Source organism: Protopterus annectens, chromosome 8.part0 (genome assembly GCF_019279795.1).
Source record: "Protopterus annectens isolate FY-2018-M chromosome 8.part0, PAN1.0, whole genome shotgun sequence".
Classification (NCBI taxonomy): domain Eukaryota; kingdom Metazoa; phylum Chordata; order Ceratodontiformes; family Protopteridae; genus Protopterus; species Protopterus annectens.
This window is the reverse complement of record NC_056741.1, coordinates 1,108,883,684-1,108,902,368: the sequence shown is the minus strand read 5'-3', so window position 1 is coordinate 1,108,902,368 and position 18,685 is coordinate 1,108,883,684.

Sequence of the window (18,685 nt, the reverse complement as noted above, 5' to 3'; positions counted from 1 at the left end):
TGGTCATCAATTTACAATAAAGTGATGCATCATCCAGAATAAACAAACTGAGTCAAGCTTCTACCAGGCGAAGATAACAGAAAAGTATTTTTTGTTTGAGGCAAGTCTCACTGCATCCCCCCCCCCAAAAGTGAGGCCTTCATTTCCACCTCCCTTACTTACATATACCAACCCCCAGTGTCACATATCCATGGAGAAAAATGAAAGGGCCAGGAAACTCTGAAATACTGCCAGTGTCTAATCAGAAATCATGCTGACTCGTGACTCACACTTGAAATCAGCAACTGATTAGATCTAGACTGGGGAAGTATACCCAGTAAGCTGAAACCTCTTAAGGTTTAGGAAAACAGACTAAAGATCACAATCTTACTCCTAGAACAGCAATCACAACTGGATAACATTTAAAAGGCAATACAGTAGAGACTTGATTATCCAAACTAATTGGGACCTGGGGTAGTCCAGATAATCAAACTGTTCAGATAATCAAACATATAATTGAACCAGATAAAAAACTTCTAAAATTTAGTTTTTTTCTGCATGCAGGAATACACTTTTCAACTATTCAGCAATTCCAGTGGACATTAAAGAATATTTTTTACACACAAGCTAGCTACAAGCTCAAAAAACATGCTCAAGCAAATATGTATAATGTTTACATATTCAGACTTTATGATTTTTCCTACCAGAAAACTTTGTAAGTCTGATTCAGATAATTGATGTTTTGCATAATCAACATTCAGATAATTGACTGCCTACTGTATTGTATGGATTTATAGTAGCTTTTTCTATGAGGCTAGCCATATTAGCATACATAAATGTGTTTTCTTTAATTTCTAGTTTAACTACTGTATATACTGGATTGCTGACAGCAGTTATCTCTATTCACTGAAATAGAATTTAGCATAGTATACAACAATGCTTATGGTGGGAAGGAAAACAATGCTTATTATGGTTGTGGGCAAAGTTTGTGGATCTTCCCATAGGAGTTAACTATAGGCACAGACATTATTAAAACCTTATTCAAAACTAATGCGTCTTCCAATCCCACTATCAAATTACAGGTTGTAATAAAGTCACATTGTCCAGAATGTTTGCTTTTCTTTTGTTTATTTTTTTTTGCACTAGTTCAGCCACAATGTGATAGATGCATCACTCGTCTACTTCCAGTACAGACAGGTGGTGAGGCCTGACTTCCAGTCAGTAGTTGCCCTTGGTTATGTCTTATGGAAATGGATTGAGGGGAAGGACTTGATATTTGTGTGGTGGCTTTCCTGCTTTTCCTCCTATCATGGCATACAGTAATGTCACAGCAATGCACATGATGCTGTATTTTTTACCAGTATATCTGGAGTAACTTTAAGTATTTGGGCCAAGCATTGTAACCCTGGTTATCATCAGTACTCAGGAACTTATCTATCTATATATCTATCTATATATATATATATATATATATATAATTTATTCCTACAACTGGAAAAGACAGCTAGGTGTCACTTCCCACCTCAGCTGATCCTGTCACAGACTGAGTTACTAGCTAGTGATAAAGATAGGTATTCTAAGGAACTGGTTTAGCAGGCCACTAACCATAATGTTCTGTTATTTACTGTTCTTCTTCTATCATAACATGCACAGTGTTCTTTAATGCACTTGTATGTCCAGTTTTTGATTCTGTCTTTATCATTCTTAACGTTTTTATCTGCTACATATAAGGTACGATGAAAAATAATCACATAATTTATTTTTGTGGGTCTTCTGCAAAGATTAATAGCTGTTACCTTCCTTTTGAAGCTATTTTATTTTCTAGATCCCGCAGTTGGGAATGTACAAATGTCTCTAATTTTTTTTTAGTCTCTCCAAGTCTTTTGGGTTTGTAATACCATGACAGGAATGGACCCCATTCCTAAGTCCAAGTATGATTAAATTTCATGAAATTAGTATTGTCTCAATCTTTGATGTTAGCTAGACGTGGTCTTTGCAGAACCCAAACCGTGCCTAGTAATGACTCTTTCTGCAATTCATAAGGAGTTACATATGTTGGTAACATATCTAAGTATGATTGTAAATTCTTTTTTATAAGACCCATTGCTCCTACTACTATTGGAACTGTCTGGGTATCCTTCTTCCAAATTGTCCTAATTTCTGCCTGCAAATCCTGGTATTTTAAGACTTTGTATCTCTCTGTGTAAGACACTGTAGCCACTGGGTGCAGTAATTTCAATGATCAATGCTACTTTTGTCTTTTTTTCCATGGACTACTATATCTGGATTTCTTGCATCTATTTTTTAACTGTTGGTAATGGGTGAACTTCATTATTTTCTATAATGCTTTGTGGCTCATGTTTCCAGTATTTTTTAAATACCTCAATATTATAATGTTCACACAGTCCCCAATGCAACAGTCATGCCACATTATTATGCCTTTCAGTATACAGTCCTTCTGCCATTAGTATGTCACAACCAACAACAGGATGTGCGACTATTTCCAAGTCTGTTTTACAAAATCTACATTTGTCTGTTTCTCCCACATGTTCAATGGACTTTGGAAACCAATGTGAAAGTAGTCCACTATCTTGTGCTGCCAATATTAACCTTTAGTCTTTTGGTTTAAATTCACCTGTCTTTAACCATTTCTGAGTTCCATCCTGATCAACATGAGGTTGTTCCAAGAGTTTTCTATACCTCATGCATCATGCATGTTGTGGCATGATGTGTGAGGTCAGGAAGGAGAACAGCTGATCTTGTGCTCTTGAGGTCTTTCTTGCTGCTCCCACAGTTCAAATCTTGATCCTGTTTTTTTTTCTCACAAGAAACTTCCCAAGTTCATTGCTAAAAGAATAGATCCTCTTGTCTCCTTGTCCTACTTTTGTGCTTGAGCACAAACATTCTCTAGAGTGGTAACTGGGGTGACAGCACTCCTGGCTCTTTCCTGGAGTTTAAACATCACACCTTCCTTGTTACAGCTACATTTTTGATGGAAAACACTCTGATGTGGCTTATACCTCTCAACTGTCCAGATGTTTGCAGAATGTCCAGCTTTTTCCCTCAAAATGTTGGTCTGTTCCTCATAATATTTGTGTTTTTTTGCCAAATCACTGGGGTTATCTCAGGATTGAACTCACTAAATAATTACATACATTTGTGTTTCACACACTTCAAATCTTTTAGAAAATGCATCTTAACACAAACCCTGTTATTCTAGTACATTACTAAATTTAACAGAACAATATTTAAAAGCTGTCCCTATTTTTGTGCCATTGTCCCCCCATTATATCAGGCTTTGTCCAGATTTCTTGCACTAAGAGGTGAGAGCTATGCCCCAAATCCTTTGACATTAGTGCAGGCCTCTCTCTCTCTTAACTTATTTGATCAAAATCAGAGACAAAGCCAAAAATGAGAGATAAAGCTTCAGTGTTAGACACTATTTTAGATGTTACTCTGATTAAGTTAACAGAGCACAACGTTTTATAACAACATGCTATTCTAAAAACATGAAACACTAATTGCACTTTTTTGGCTACAAGATGGAAGGCTGATCTCCTGACTTCTCCATCATGGAACTGTTTTTGCCAGATCCTGTGTTGAAGAGTTTTTAACAGTCAGAAAAAAATAATGGTTAAATGGGGCCCTAGGCAGAGTAATGGATCAACACCCCTCCCAGCCATTCCAGTATCCCATTACTTGGCTGTCTCTCCCCAATTACCATAAACACAGTTCAAGCCTGTCTGTATTCATACCATTTTCTTCTCTACTTTTACAAGAATTTCAGAGATTTGGATTTAATTTAAAACTTTTATTTCAAATTGTATTGCATAAACACTGAAAGCCATTTACTAAACAAAGCAAAACAGTCTCATGTTGAAAACAGACATCATGAGCAAAAGTAAACTTATCTTCCCCTTGAAACTCACAATCATTGAAAATGCATTGAAACTCATATTCATTAAAATGCATCAGTTCGATGGAGGATTATGTTTACCTTGGGCCCCAGGCCGTTTTCAAACCATTGGCCCCTGCACACATTTTTTAGGACCATGTATAAACGCATGTGTTCTTTGATTCATATTTCTGAGTTTTAAATGATATTCCTTCTTAAAAACAGCAGCATTTGCTAGAGTATGTTTCAATTTTGTCATTTTGAACATTTTTTCCAGTAAGATTGAAACAAAATGTACAAACTAATAATGACAAAAGTACCCATTTCAGAACATGTCAACCATAAAAAGCCACTCAAACTGATGTCATTATAATCCACCAATTTTGTGTTCAACAATTAAAGGCACTTTATTGACTGTATATACATCACTTGTCTGATTGTGATAAAAATTACCACAGTAAAGTATTCCAATTTGCTTTATGCAAATGCACAGTAGTTCTGCAAATGCAGGCTAGTGACTTTTTAACGTTGTCATCTCAGCATTGTCAGTTATTTGTATCTACAGACATCCCCCAAACACAGCAATTATAACTACATTGTTGACTGCACTCTTCTCTGATGTATTAATGTAATAATGACCAAAGTCACATATTTGAAATTGGCTTCACACAAACGGTAACCAAAGTATTCCAAATTAATTTGCAGAAATACACAGTAACCAAAGTATTCCAACTTAATACACACACACACACACACACACACACACACACACACACACACACACACACGCACGCGCACACACACACACACACACACACACACACACACACACACACACACACACACACACACACACACACACACACACACACACACACACACACACACACACACACACACACACACTAGTCTTGCAAGGTCAGATTACAGACTGTTTAAAAATGACTAGATGATAAGAGCATAAGGTACTCTCATCTACATAGAGCCTCCCTCTCACCAACAGTTATAATCACTTTGTTGACTGTGTACACTCCTTATTGTTATGAAGAAATAAATGACATGTACTTTATTGGAAGCTTTAAATGAGCTACATGAACTATATAAAGATCACTAGCAATATACCATAGTATCCAGCGATGTGTAGCACAGTTTAAATAGAAGAGTGTTTATGAGGCCATAAGAATTAACCACCAGATAACATTTGCTAAGTCAATATGCACAATCTCTGCAGAAGTAAAAGTAATCTGAATAATTCCACATTAAAGAGAACTATTACTAATCAAGGGATTGCTGCTGTCAAAAACAACTTTGCATTTCAGTGCCTCATTTACAAATTCAGTATTTGTTGCCTTTAAAGAATACATTTCATATGTTGCATTAAGAATGGTGTGCTGGTGATATTTCTATAACATTTCTGGGAACTAGATCAATTATGCAATAGGGAACAGCTTGCAATTAATGAGAACAAGGCTCTCCAACACTCACAGTATTCGGCACTCAGCACCCAGGTCAGAGGTGGTACATGAACCCAGGTCATCAAGTTCACAGGCAGCAATTAATCCTCTCTCCCATACAGGAGAAGGGGGTGAGTCAATCCCTCCATGTTCAGTAACATATGTAGGATGGCAGTACTGCCACACATCACCGACAAACCTAGCTGTCTACATTTTGCCTAATGCTGATTATAGCCTCAAATATTTGCTATGTCCCTCATTAAATATGTGTCTTTCAGGCAAAACATTGTGTCTGAATTGTCAAGCTTATAACAGACTGCAGGAGTGTAGAAAGGTGGGGGGGGGGGGGGCAGCCACCCTAGCCACATGGTGATAGTACAGTAACAGTATTTCTTCATGCGGGTACTGAAATGGACTTCCTCCACTGCATGTACTGTCAGGAATGAAGTGCTATATTCACTCTCTGTGTGGTCTAAATCTTGTAGCAAGGTTTGTGCTACAGATACTAACAGGAGTAGATCTCTTTAATTTATTGTGGCCTTTGAGGTAGAGTTGGAGGATGCCAGATTGGGGAGTGGCACCATGTGCTAGCTAAGCCAGCTATGGTATTGAATAACAGACAGTTGTGTTTCAGTCTGCATTTCCTTTAGAAAATGTAAGAGAATGCAAATGCTTTTAGTCTATCAACATTCTACATTTATAGGATCAACATTTAAAGTCTGTCAATGCTTTTTTGCCTGTGTACCCCTATTATATTTGGCTTTGTTCAAAATGTTTGTGCTACATGTCTGAAAGCTGTGCAGCAGGAAAATGGAGGGAGAGGGAATCAAACCTCATATATCAGGACTCTATGAAGTAGTGGTACATAGTATTAGCACCCTGCACTAACTGAGCAGTGTGTGAGCAATACTGCTGACTATGCACAGGTGTTTTAGGATGGGATAGATGTAGTATGTACAATTTGCTGTATTTCCATGTTTGGTGAGAAGTGGACTAACACAATGCTCAGTGAGTTGTATGTCTATAGGGGTCTCATACAGCTGTTCTGTAGTTCTGCTACTCCTTGAAATCCTGTTGTGGCTAAGTGCCATGTAATATATTTTTTTCTAAATTTCCTTCCACTCTTGCGGCCTTCTCCTTCTTCATTGTGGTACTGCCTCTTCTCATTCGTGCAATTTATCTATTATTAATTTAGCTGCACAATAATATATCCTGTTTACTTCTGTTACATCGCATGGATCTCTATGAATAGCCCTAATTACTGTATTCATTGTTTTATCAAACTTCTGACTTTTTGAGTTTTGTTGACCTTCTGTAGTCTATTTCTTTCATTGATCTTAATATGTCTGTCTTGTTGTTGTGTCTTTCGGCTTTTCCTGGTTAGGGGTTGCCACAGCGGAGCTCCGGTCTGTTAATGATTGGCAGTAGATTTTTACATGCCAAGTTGCCGGCCCTGATGCACAACCTTCAACGAATGTATGCCCATTCACGCATGTCTCCACACGGAAGACGATCTAGCTGAGAATCGAACAGGACAACGTCTTACTGTGAGGTGACAATGCTACCGCATCACCACCACCACAGCGATTTTAATATGTCTGTCTATCTCTATTAAATCAAGCAACTCTTCTCTTAGCTCATTTTCTTCTAAACTAAGGGCACTTTTATTGGTCTCCATTTCCTGCGGGCATTCTATTGAAAGTTCTATATCATCTTTCTGTGGCACCTTCTCTTCAATTTCATCTTGTGTCATCCATTGCTCTTTCATATGGGAACCCACTGGCCTATCACTCCTCAACATTGACCTTGTCAGAGTTTCCACAGTTTCCTGTTCCTTCCCTTGCTGTCCAGCTTCAAATGAACATTTATACTGGTTTCCTGTGGAAGGCTCCAAAATATCTTCATATGGCAACTACTTAGTTGCTTCCTGTTCCACTGGTTTCTCCTTAATTTGGATATCTGTTGCTCTGTCCTGCTGTGGTGCTTTCTGAGTTAGATTTTCTACACTGAATACTTCACTTCACAGATATTCCATAACCTCAGTTTCTATTTCTTTTACTTTTCTGTTACCAATCTTTTCTACTTTTCTTCTTTGTCGTCTTATTTTTTGTATTGTAAAGTTTTCTATGTCTGGATTCCTTTGCCCGTATTCCTCTTCAAATTTCTTTGGTGCTGCTCTTTTTGTATTGATTAATTTTGCTTCCTCCTTTGCATACATATTACACTATATTAAATCTATTTTCTTTCCCATGTCCATATTTCTTCTTCAGATGTCTCCTGATCTTCCTGTTTATTCTTACTTTTGGGACTCGTTCCATCATGCTGTGATGTAACCTGTTTTATACCTTCTACACCAAATCCTTCACTTCGCAGGCATTCCATAACTTCAGCTTCTATTTTTTTAACTTCTACTTTACTAATCTTCTTTTCTACATTCCATCTTTGTAATATTATTTTGTTATTGTGAAATTTTTCATATCTGGATGCCTTAGCCTATATTTCTCTTTGAATATCTTTGGGGCTGCCTTTTTTGTATTGATTAATTTGGCTTTTGACTTTGCATAAATATTGCACCATATCTTTGCTTACTTTCCCATGTCCATATTTCTTTTTATACTTTTCAAAAATCACTAGCTTTTGTTGTTTATATTTTCACACTTCCTCATATGCTTTTTTCCCCCCCAAGCAGATCAAAGTTTCTTGGTCTATATAATGTTTTTCACAAATCTGTTGTATTAATGAACACAGAATTTTATTTCAGGCTTCTGACAGTTTTTCTTGTGGAATTAGTTTTCTTTCCTCTAATATCTCCCGTAATCTTTTTGTATATCTTGTGTTTGGAAATTTTGGGCTTTTTGCAGAATAGTAAGAATATACAATTTCTTTCGTATCCTCAATAGTCCACTCTATCATCTTTATGGCTCTTCTTTGGCCTATCAATTTTTGTGATTTTTGTGAACTGCTACTTCCTCCTACAACGGGGGTGGGGGGGGGGCATTACCTCTTGAATAGCATAAAACATGACCTATCAGGTCATCTAGAATCTGTAGTTAACCACAGCCTCCATGCCAAACAAATGGAGGACTGCAACAGCTATTCCTCTACATGGGGGAGGAGGTGGTTTCCACAGACCTGGGGAATTGCAGACCCATAAGCCTGACTAATCTGATATACAAGGCCATGGAAAGAATTATCACGGATCTGATAAACAATGATATAGAAAACCACAGACACTGGACCCTACCCAGCTGAGTTTTGGCAAAGGCAGGTCATGCCTACTTAACTTGGTGGATTTCTTTGGAGAGGTCACTAAAGGTATGGATGAGGGCAAAACAGTGCACACTGCCTACCTCGAGCTGCCCAAGGTGTTTTACACAATACCTCACTATGGCATTGTAGATAAAATTAGGTATAAACCCCATAAGTCACCTGATGGATAACCAACTTGCTCACTGATAGGGCACAAGAAGTTAGGATAGGGGAATCCACCTCAACAAAGAGGCCAATCACTAATGGAGTCACTCATGGATTGTTACTGGAGCCTGTCCTTTTTGGCATCCACTTCTCTGAAGCCAAGGCAAAGATCAAGGGCCTCTAGCTGATCAAGTTTGCAGATGACTGTAAACTAGGCATGGTTATTAAATCCCCTAAAGACACAGCTACCCTGCAAGAGGGCCTGACACAGACAAACAACTGGTGCCAGAACCATGGGCTAAAACTCAAGGCAAACAAATGTATAATAGTACCCTTTGGAAAGAATGCCATCCCTGTAAATTACCACATTGATTATACATCCCTAAAATTTGACCTAGTGGTCAGGAATCTGAGAAGACATGTTGACAGTAACCTGACTTTGGACTACCACCTGTCTACTGTGGTGAGAAAAAAATTCTACATTGCACAACTTATAAGTAAGGGCATGGCATTCAGGTCCAAAGAGGTCATTGTTCCTATGTATTCATCTCTCATCAGACCAATCATCAAGTGCAACGCAGCCTTTGGCATGTATTTGGCCAGGCACTTGCAACAGCTTTTGAGACCACAGAGGTTCTTCACAAAAAGAATAGAGGGACTTAACAAGTCCTATGGGGACCATCTCAAAGCCCTAACCCTGTACTTGATCTCCTACAGACTGTTACATGGTGATTTCAGGCTAACCTACAAAGCATCTTCTGTACCCAAACTGATGGATATGTTGCACGTCTACAGCACAAATAGCATCAGAAATACCAGATCTAAGGTCATAGATATCATCTGTGACATAAATAGGACATGTTGGAGGGACAAGTATGTGTCTCAAACATCCCTGTCTCAAAGATTAGTCCTTCTCTGGAATAGGCTTCCCATCCATGTGAAATAAAGCTCATCCATAACCTTATTCAAATGTAACTTGGACCAGTGGATTGGAAATCGCAAGCTTCCAACTGGTTTAGCACCTATGTCCCTAATGTGTACAAGTCTATATTGTAACTCATAACATTTTTTGTGGTATTGACAAATTGTCAGCAATATTTTGGCAAATTTTGGGTAAGCTTCACTAGGTTTAGAATGGATCTTGGTCCAATAGACTTGTAACCCCCTATGACACTATTAAGAATCTTTTAATCAAGTTGTCAAAAGTAGCTCTCCCTTGCACAAAGCCTGTCTGATCCAAGTAAATGATCAGTGGAACATCTTAACTAGTCTAGTGGCAAGGATTGCTTTGAACAGCTTATAGTCGTGGTTCAGAATGGATACTAGAAAGCATTCTCGATGTTGAGACTCATCAACAGTAATGTGTCGAGAATCAGAAAGCCCTGTCTACTATTAAAAATGTTGTAATCAAGTTGCAAAAAGTAGTTCTCCCTTGCACAGAGTCTTTCTGAGCAAGGTGAATAATAGCTGGCAATTTTTGATTTAGTCTTCTGGTAAGGATTGCCATGAATAATTTATAATCATGGTTCAGAATGTGTATTGGTCTCTAGGGTAACTGTACGGTTGGAGCCTTCATAGACTTGCATATTACTACCAAAAACTACATCTTCCTGGGAGGAAAAATGTTATCCATCTAAGAGGGCACCATTATACAAGGTAGAAAAGCAGAGGCACTCCCCTTATATAGGGGATGCCATCTATCCCTGGTGTTTCCCCAAAGCCATCTTAGCTGTTTTGCCCAATATCACCTGTGGGGCTGGGAGAAGGGAGAGTAGCAGGAAGCATTAGTAAATCGTCTTCATCTTGAGTGAGAGCTAACAATGAAGCACAGTGTTTTAACAAAGACCTCTATAATGCCTTGGGATGGTGCAAAGCTCTTTTGTATGAGAATTTCTTATTTGCAAAATCTGTCTGTCCACCACTTGTTTACATAAAAGCAGGACCAAGCACTTACAATTAACTGATGATTGATACTGTACAATGTTCAGAAGAAGTGAGTATAAAAGTACTGTTTTTTGGAAGGGTAACTGCATTTTAAGCTAGATATATTCTTTAGGTGAAAAAGTATGTTATTGAACAAATCAGAAATACTGGGACTGGGTCATAGATGACAGTGTTGGTAAACCACAGTTGGGGTGATAGGACACAGAGGATTGCAATATGTTTAATCAACATGGGATAGTTACTAGTGCAGTGTCACAGGGGTTACTGTTGGAGCTGTTCTTTTCTGCTGTCTGTGACGTTGTACGGAAATGGACTGAAAAGTTTATTTGTTGATATTACGTTATGCTATGGATGTTATATACAAAAAGGTGTAAAAGTGTGTGAGGGGGTGTTGGTAAGACTGTGAGTAGAGAAATTTAAGGTGCAGTGTCTCACTCTGTTGCAGCTTAAAAATGCAAAAGAAAAAAAACATTGAATTCTGGGAAAGGAAATCCCAGCAAAGGAGTATACAACCGAAAGAGACTCAACATACACGAAGAAAGAGGCTTGGAGTGGAGGAACAACAAAGCAGTAAGAGAAAGCTGCCCAAATATGAACTCTCATAGGAAAAGGCATCACCAATGAAAAACAAAAAAGTTGCTATCTATCTTCATCTATAGTGCAGCAGTTTTGGTTTATAAACCTCTGTCTTCAAAATTGACTGACAGCTTCCTGTATTTATAATTAGAGAAAATTTTAAATTGATTTCACATAGGAGGAGGATTTTCCATTTTACAGTGGCCTCTATTTACTTAAAGCCATGTAAGACACATTAAAGACTAATGGTATATCCTTTCCTGATGTGAGGGAAATGTTGATACAGACGTTATAATTTTAGGAGGTTATAGCATACCATTGCAAATTAGTGGTGAAAGAGTCAGAGATTGCATTGCCAGGGCTATCACCTATTAATGCAGTCATCCACTAGTATGGATAACTTAACTGATACTAATAATAAAATATACCAGATTTTAACTAAAATTATAGATCACTTCTCAGATTCTGGTACTCTTCCAAACAACTTTAGTGACCATTTTACATACCATCATTGTCATATTTCAAAGCCCTTCTTTGATAGCAAATGCCACTTAAGAAATAAATGCAAAAAACAAATCAAAATGACAAGAAAACTGTACTACACCATAAACAAGCAGAAGCACCAAAATAATCCAAGTATTCTGGGGCCCTATTAAACAACTTTTACATCCAGGTCAAACCACAACCCCAACTCCCAATACCAACAGCTCTAGAGAAAGTATAGCATCTCAATTTAACTCTTTTTTCACCAACTATGTTTTCACTCATAAAAAATTAAAACAATACCTCACAAGTCACCTAACCTGAAACCATGTCACCCCATCACATTTTCTCTGCAACCCATCCTAACAGATAAAATAAAAAAAAATGTTAAGCAAACTAGTACCCTCATCACTTATTGCTGATAAACTATCAAATGAATACCTCAAGCTAGCAGCTGATGTCATCTCTTACCCTGTATCTATCTTAATCAGTAGATCCATCTCTGAACAGTGCATCCCAAAGATCTGGAACATTTCTTATGTAATACCTCTCCACAAAGGTGGGTCATCACTAGAACTTTCCAACTATAGACCAATATCCATTATATCTCCTCTTTCAAAAGTATAAGAAAAATGCATCCACTCTCAGTTACTTGACCACGTATTAACTAATAATTTCCTAGCCAACTCACAACATGGATTCCGACCCAGTCACAGTACCATCACTGCCCTACTTAGTTTCACCAATACTGTAAATCATTCCAAAAATGAAGGCCAAATTGTCTCTTTTGTATTTCTAGACATGTTAAAGGCATTTTACACAGTATCCCAAAAACAGCTCTTACATGGGCTTGCATCCCTGATATATCTAATGTTGCCATCTCCTGGTACCACAACTATCTTTCAGTGGTCAAATGGCAGAACAATCTCTCTTATTACCTGTAACAGTAGGTGTCTCACAAGGTTCAGTACTAGATCACTTCTTTTCTCTGTCTTCACAAATAAACTTCACACCACAACCAGCCAAGCCACCATCATACAATACCCAGACCATTCCAATGTCATCTGTGCTGCACCCTCCCTACCACAGCTTCAAAAAGTTACCCAGAAATCCTTCTCTGCCATTGAATTGTACTTACACAACTATCAAATAATTCTAAACCACAGAAGAACCAAACTAATGCTTTTCCTTAACAGCCATTACAAAACAAAACAACCTCAGCCAGGATGTTAAAATCACCTCGACTAACCAAACAATAATAATAATAATCAAGCCAATCACTGAAACCAAGCTACTAGGTGTTACCATTGATAATAATTTGCAATTTGACAAACATATATCACTTGCTATTAAAAAAGCCTGCATTAAATTAGGTTTTGTCTACAGAATTAAGGCTTATCTCACCAACTCATCCAGACAAGCAATTGCCAGGACCCACCTATTAGCCACACTAATGTATGCCTCCCCTATATTCACAAACCTAAGAAAAACTGATTTAAACAAGTTGGAAATATGCTACCACAAGACTGCCTAATTCGCTGCTAACCTACCTCACAGAACCCATCACTGCATTACTCTCCACTAACTCAAATGGCTAGAACTTCCCAATCTCTTATCCTTTAACCAACTTACTCTAACCCACTCAATCGTATACCAACCTGATAAAAATCCAGCCCTCCACAACCTAGTACAAATCCGCTCTAACAATGGGATCATCAGATCCTCCACCAAATTACTCCTTCCATCCATCCATCTATCCTCAACCCCTGTTCCCATTTTGCACATGGGGTCGGGGTGTCACTTTCGCAGTGACAATCATCTCGAGTCAAGGTTTACACAGCAGAGTGGCTAGCCCTGCAGTGGTAGTTCATTCACACCACTCACTCGCACATACACTCTCATCTATGGCCAATTTAGAGTGTCCAGTCCACCTACTGCATATCTTTGGAATGTGGGAGGAAAACACATTACTCCTAACAGTTACAAAATCCAAAAACAGCTTTGGAGACTCTCTTTACTCAAATGTTATTTCAAAAGCATGAAATTCCATCCCTCAGAATATTGTAAACACCAGTAACCCTACTCATTTAAAAAAACTGCTAAAGACTCAATCTAAATGACAATTGGTTATGCTCCTGCTCTTCACCAGGCTGAACGGATCTTTTTCCCATCACGTTTTCCCCAACACTTTATTTCTTTTCATTAGGCCAACTCTTCCAGCATTCCCAGTCAACCCCACATCTCCCTACAATACCTCTCTAACCACACCAGTGCTAATATAACTGTATGATTCCCTACACATCACACATCCTATTATCTTCCACTATCCATCTTATTTTTTTCTGTTTATTCAACTTAATCCACTTCAGCGTTTTCTTTAAATTCACCCATAACATTTGAACATTGTGACTCCTTAATTTCATTTTTGTTATTGATGTTTAGAAATTATATTCATTTAGAATGATCATTGGACTTTTGTAATCTAATTATTATACAAGCCTAGTATTGTCTCTGTTAGCAACTATTTGTGAAAACTAACTGACATCTTTTTGCTAAGTCTAGCACAACTGTAATTTCTGTACTGCCTCATATTGTATATCTAAAAGCTGTAGTTTTCTGTTGTTTTGTTTTATTGTTGTATTGCCTAAATGTGAAGCTTTTCTCCCTGGGCCTCACCTGAAAATGGGCTAGTAGCCCAGTCGGACATCCCCGGTAAACAAATGTCAAATAAATAAAATCAAATAAATAAATATTTCCCTTCCTGCCATATCTGTTAAAAGTGTAAGAATTCTCAAAGATGTCTCATTGGAATCCACTAGAAGTAAATTTAAAGTAGTAAGTTGGTTCATTTTGAAAAGACGTCTCTCACTGGATCAAGCTGCTGCATTCTTTCAAAATCTGTTACTATTCCTGATGAAAAAGTATGTCTCCAGGTGAGAAATCAGACACGAGGCCCAGCCTGCAACAGTAAGGTAATAGTATGTAGGACACCACATGGATAATTTATAAGTCTAGAGGTAATGATCACTTTAAAACAAAACACTTCGAGGCACATGAACAACCAGTGCTGAAAGCAAATAAGGATGGCAAAACAAAGCTACTCTAAGCATGTACACATCAATATGCTCTCTAATCTTGATGAATTTTGGAAAGGTATAAATGATATGATAGGTAAAAATACTGTATTTAAACCCTTTCTCCATTATACTTACTGAAGAAACTGCCACCACCCACTCACATTGCAGAGGTGTCCATTTACCCACTTTTCTCTCTTCATCCTGCTGCAGTTGGTGGTTGCTATCAAAAATAAAGTCATAGGTCATCTTCTGCTTGTGATCTCCCACCTGCATACATTAAAGTCATAGGATCACACACTGTTTATTCAATTACAAAGTTCCTGGCATCTAGAGGAAGGCAAAGATCATGCTTATCCAACACAAAACAGTGGTCACTCAAAAGATGGAAATTACAGACCAGTAAGCATATTGAGACACATTGCCAAAATACATTAAATCTGCATACAATCAGTTAGCATAATACCTGCTAAAACTACCCTGTCTCCAAATCAATGTGGATTCAAGGATAACCATTGCAATAAGATAACTGTTTCAGCTTAATTGACTATATCTCAATTCATCTGGGCAACGGGGAGCACCTGACTTTCTACAACATGCACTACTTTTTTCACCAGCTACCAGTGACTTTACATACTCATCTTCCCCCATAGTGCCTTCTCTTCTCAGGGCCATCACATCTGTGTGTGTTTGTGTGGGTGAGGGGTACCCCGGATGCCTCACTTTTCTGGATAGGTTTTATTTCTCTAGATTGGAGCATCTCTTAACCACTGAACTATGAATACCCGTGCAGCTTGGGGGAAGAAGAGCAGGGAAGCCGGTGTCATTATACTGTATCCAGCTGGGGTTTTCTGTACCTCCCGTTGATGTGCTGGGCTGATGTCACCAATGTGAGAGTGCAATGGCACTATGAGGGAAGTGTCCCAACTTATGCTGTGGAGTAAAGCACTTACTACAACCCATGTTACAAAAGATTTATTAACAGCTCAGGCACCGGCTGAAGATAGCTTCAGGAGGGGAAGGAATGATGATGAGGCATTACCTGCTTGCCTCTACTGGGATGACATGGTAGAGAGATCATGTTGCTTTGCCAGAGATGGTCTTCATCTGCCACCTCTAGGATTTCAGTTACTGGCTAAGGCTCTTGCTTCCCCCATAGTGCCTTCTTTGGGCAATGTCACAACAACAAAAAGCAACCTCAATGTTATGTTGCTAAACACTAGGAGTCTAAACCTAAAACTGCACTCACTGGAAGCAGCCCTCATCTTAGGTTCATAGGTTCATAGGTTCATAGGTTCATACTAGGCTATCTGCCCAAGGGCATTTATAAGCCTAGCCCATAGTTATGTGGCTTTCGCCACCCCTTTAGTTTGAAGAAAACTATGCCTATTATTTTGCTGTGCCTCTGTCAAGCAGTGACACTGAAGTAATCCCTGGGGTATATCTGCGATCTCCCATCCATTGGTCAAGATTCCTCTTGAACAAGGCCAGCGAGGTGCTCTGCCTCACATGTACCGGGATTTTGTTCCACAGCATAGGGAGTCTCTAGGTGATGAATCTGTCCCTCCAGCACATTCTATTAAAAACCGTGTCAAGGTTTAAGTCTCCTGCCCTTGTGGTTCTGAGGGATCTAGATTTTTTGAGGTGAAGCATATTCATCAAATCTGGGTTTGACATGGCCTTATATGTCAGGCACAGGTCACCTCTGAGCAAGCGGTATGCGACTGAATAGAGCTGGAGTTCTTTCAGTCGGGCAGCATAAGACATATTTTTCAGACCCTTTATCCTTTTGGTAAGGAACTTTTGGGGCCTTTCCAGCTGCTGCAGGTGTCGGGTCAGATACATTCCGAATGGGGCATTGTACTCAATCATAGGTCTAATGAGTGATGAGTACAGGGGGACGATGACCTCCCTAGATCTAGATGTGAATCCCTTCATGATCAGGTGGGCAATGTAGAAGGTTTTCCTAACTACTTTGGCAACATGAGTGTCAAACGAAAGGTTACTGTCAACCTGGGTCCCCAGATCCCTGATGACTTCTTCTGTGCTCAGTGGATTGCCACCTATATGGTAGCTAGGGGTAACCTTGTTTTTCCCGAAGGGTATGACTATGCATTTCTTGGCGTTTAACTTAGGCCATGGCTCTGGCACCAGTTATCCGTTTCTGTGAGGCCCTTCTGAAGGATATCTGTGTCAGATGTGTATTCGACTATGGCCCAGTTTGCAGTCATCTGCAAACTTTGTCAGCCATAACCCTCTTGTGTTTGCTTGTACTTCAGAAAAGTAGATGCCGAACAAGAGTGGTCCCAGGACTGAGCCCTGTGGGACACCACTTGTGACAGGCTTTGAGTCTGACATGGCGCCAGCAACTCTGACCCTGTGGATTCTGTCACTTAGCCAGTTTGCAACCCATCTTGTGATGTATGGGTTTACATTCAAGCTGATGAGTTTTTCGATGATACCTGAGTGGGGTATTGTGTCGAAAGCCTTTGCCAGATCGAGGTAGGCTGTATGGACTGCCTTGCCCTCATCAATGGCCTTGGTGACTGTTTCGAAAAAGTCAACCAAGTTTAAAAGGCATGATCTGCCTTTGACAAAGCCAAACTGGGTTGGATCCAATGTCTGCAAGTTCCCTATGTCTTTATTTATGAGTTCCATTATGATCCTCTCCATGGCTTTGCAGATAAGGCTTGTCAAGCTAATGGGATGGTAATTTCCAGGGTCGGTGGAGGCACCGCCCTTGTGAAGTGGGACCACAGTCGCCATGCGCCACTCCTTGGGTAAGTAACCTGAGGTGAGGCTAAGATTAAACAGCTGTCCTAACTGCGGGTTTAATTCCTCGTTGAGTTCGTGGAGCACACAGCCGGGGACACCATCCGGTCCCATGGATGCTGTGTTTTTTGCCTTGGAGAGAGCAGTTTCTCACTTGGGCGTTGGAGATGTTTGGGGGGCTACAATCCTCTGGTATAGATATCTCTCCTTTTGGTGGGGGGGGGGGGAGAAGTTTGCACTGAACCTGTCTGCCAGTATGTTGGCAATGTGTGTAGGTTCAGTAATCTTCACATCATTTTGAACTAATTCTGAGCATATCTGGGAGTTTCCTCCTAGGTTTCTAACATAGCTAAAGAAGGCCTTATGATTGTCTTTTGAGTCCTTGGCGATTTTTCTCTCAAAATTTGCCTTGGATGATTTTATGAGAGCTCTTAGTTTTTTACTTATAATGATCAAAGGTGCCTTACCTTTCAAGGATTTTGCTCTATCTTGTAGTAGCTTCCTCCTTTTGTTGTAGAGCTTGTTTATGGCTGGGGTCCACCAGACTGGACGCTTGCCTTTGGTACAAAGAGTCTTAGTTTTGTTTGGGATTGCCTGATCCATGCAGTCCTGTAGGTGCTGGTAGAAGGCATTTGTAAGTGATTCAGTGGTTTGAGTAATGTTTACCACTGGCTCAGGGGCCTTAAAGGAGACCACACTAGTTTTTAGAAGTGTGAAGTCAGCTTTTGAGAAGTTTTTCACTGTGGTCTTTTTTATTTCAGGTGGGGACGGGATGAGGACCTCCAGTGAGATTAGTTTATGATCTGATCTCACCAGTGAGGGGTATACTTCCGGTGTTGAACATTGTGATCCCATGTTCATGATGATGAGATCAAGTATGTTTTCTCCTCTTGTGGGGATGGTGACTAGTTGTTCCATGGCATTTGAGTTTATGAACTCCGGGAACCTTTGGGCTAGAGTGTTTGGGCTTGAGTAGTGTTCCCAGTCTATATTAGGGTAGTTGAAATTACCTAGTATGATGGTGTTTGGAGATACATTTATCCCCTCCAGTGTTTTCAGGAAGGCCATGTGAGGTTCCTGAGTTTGAGAGGGTG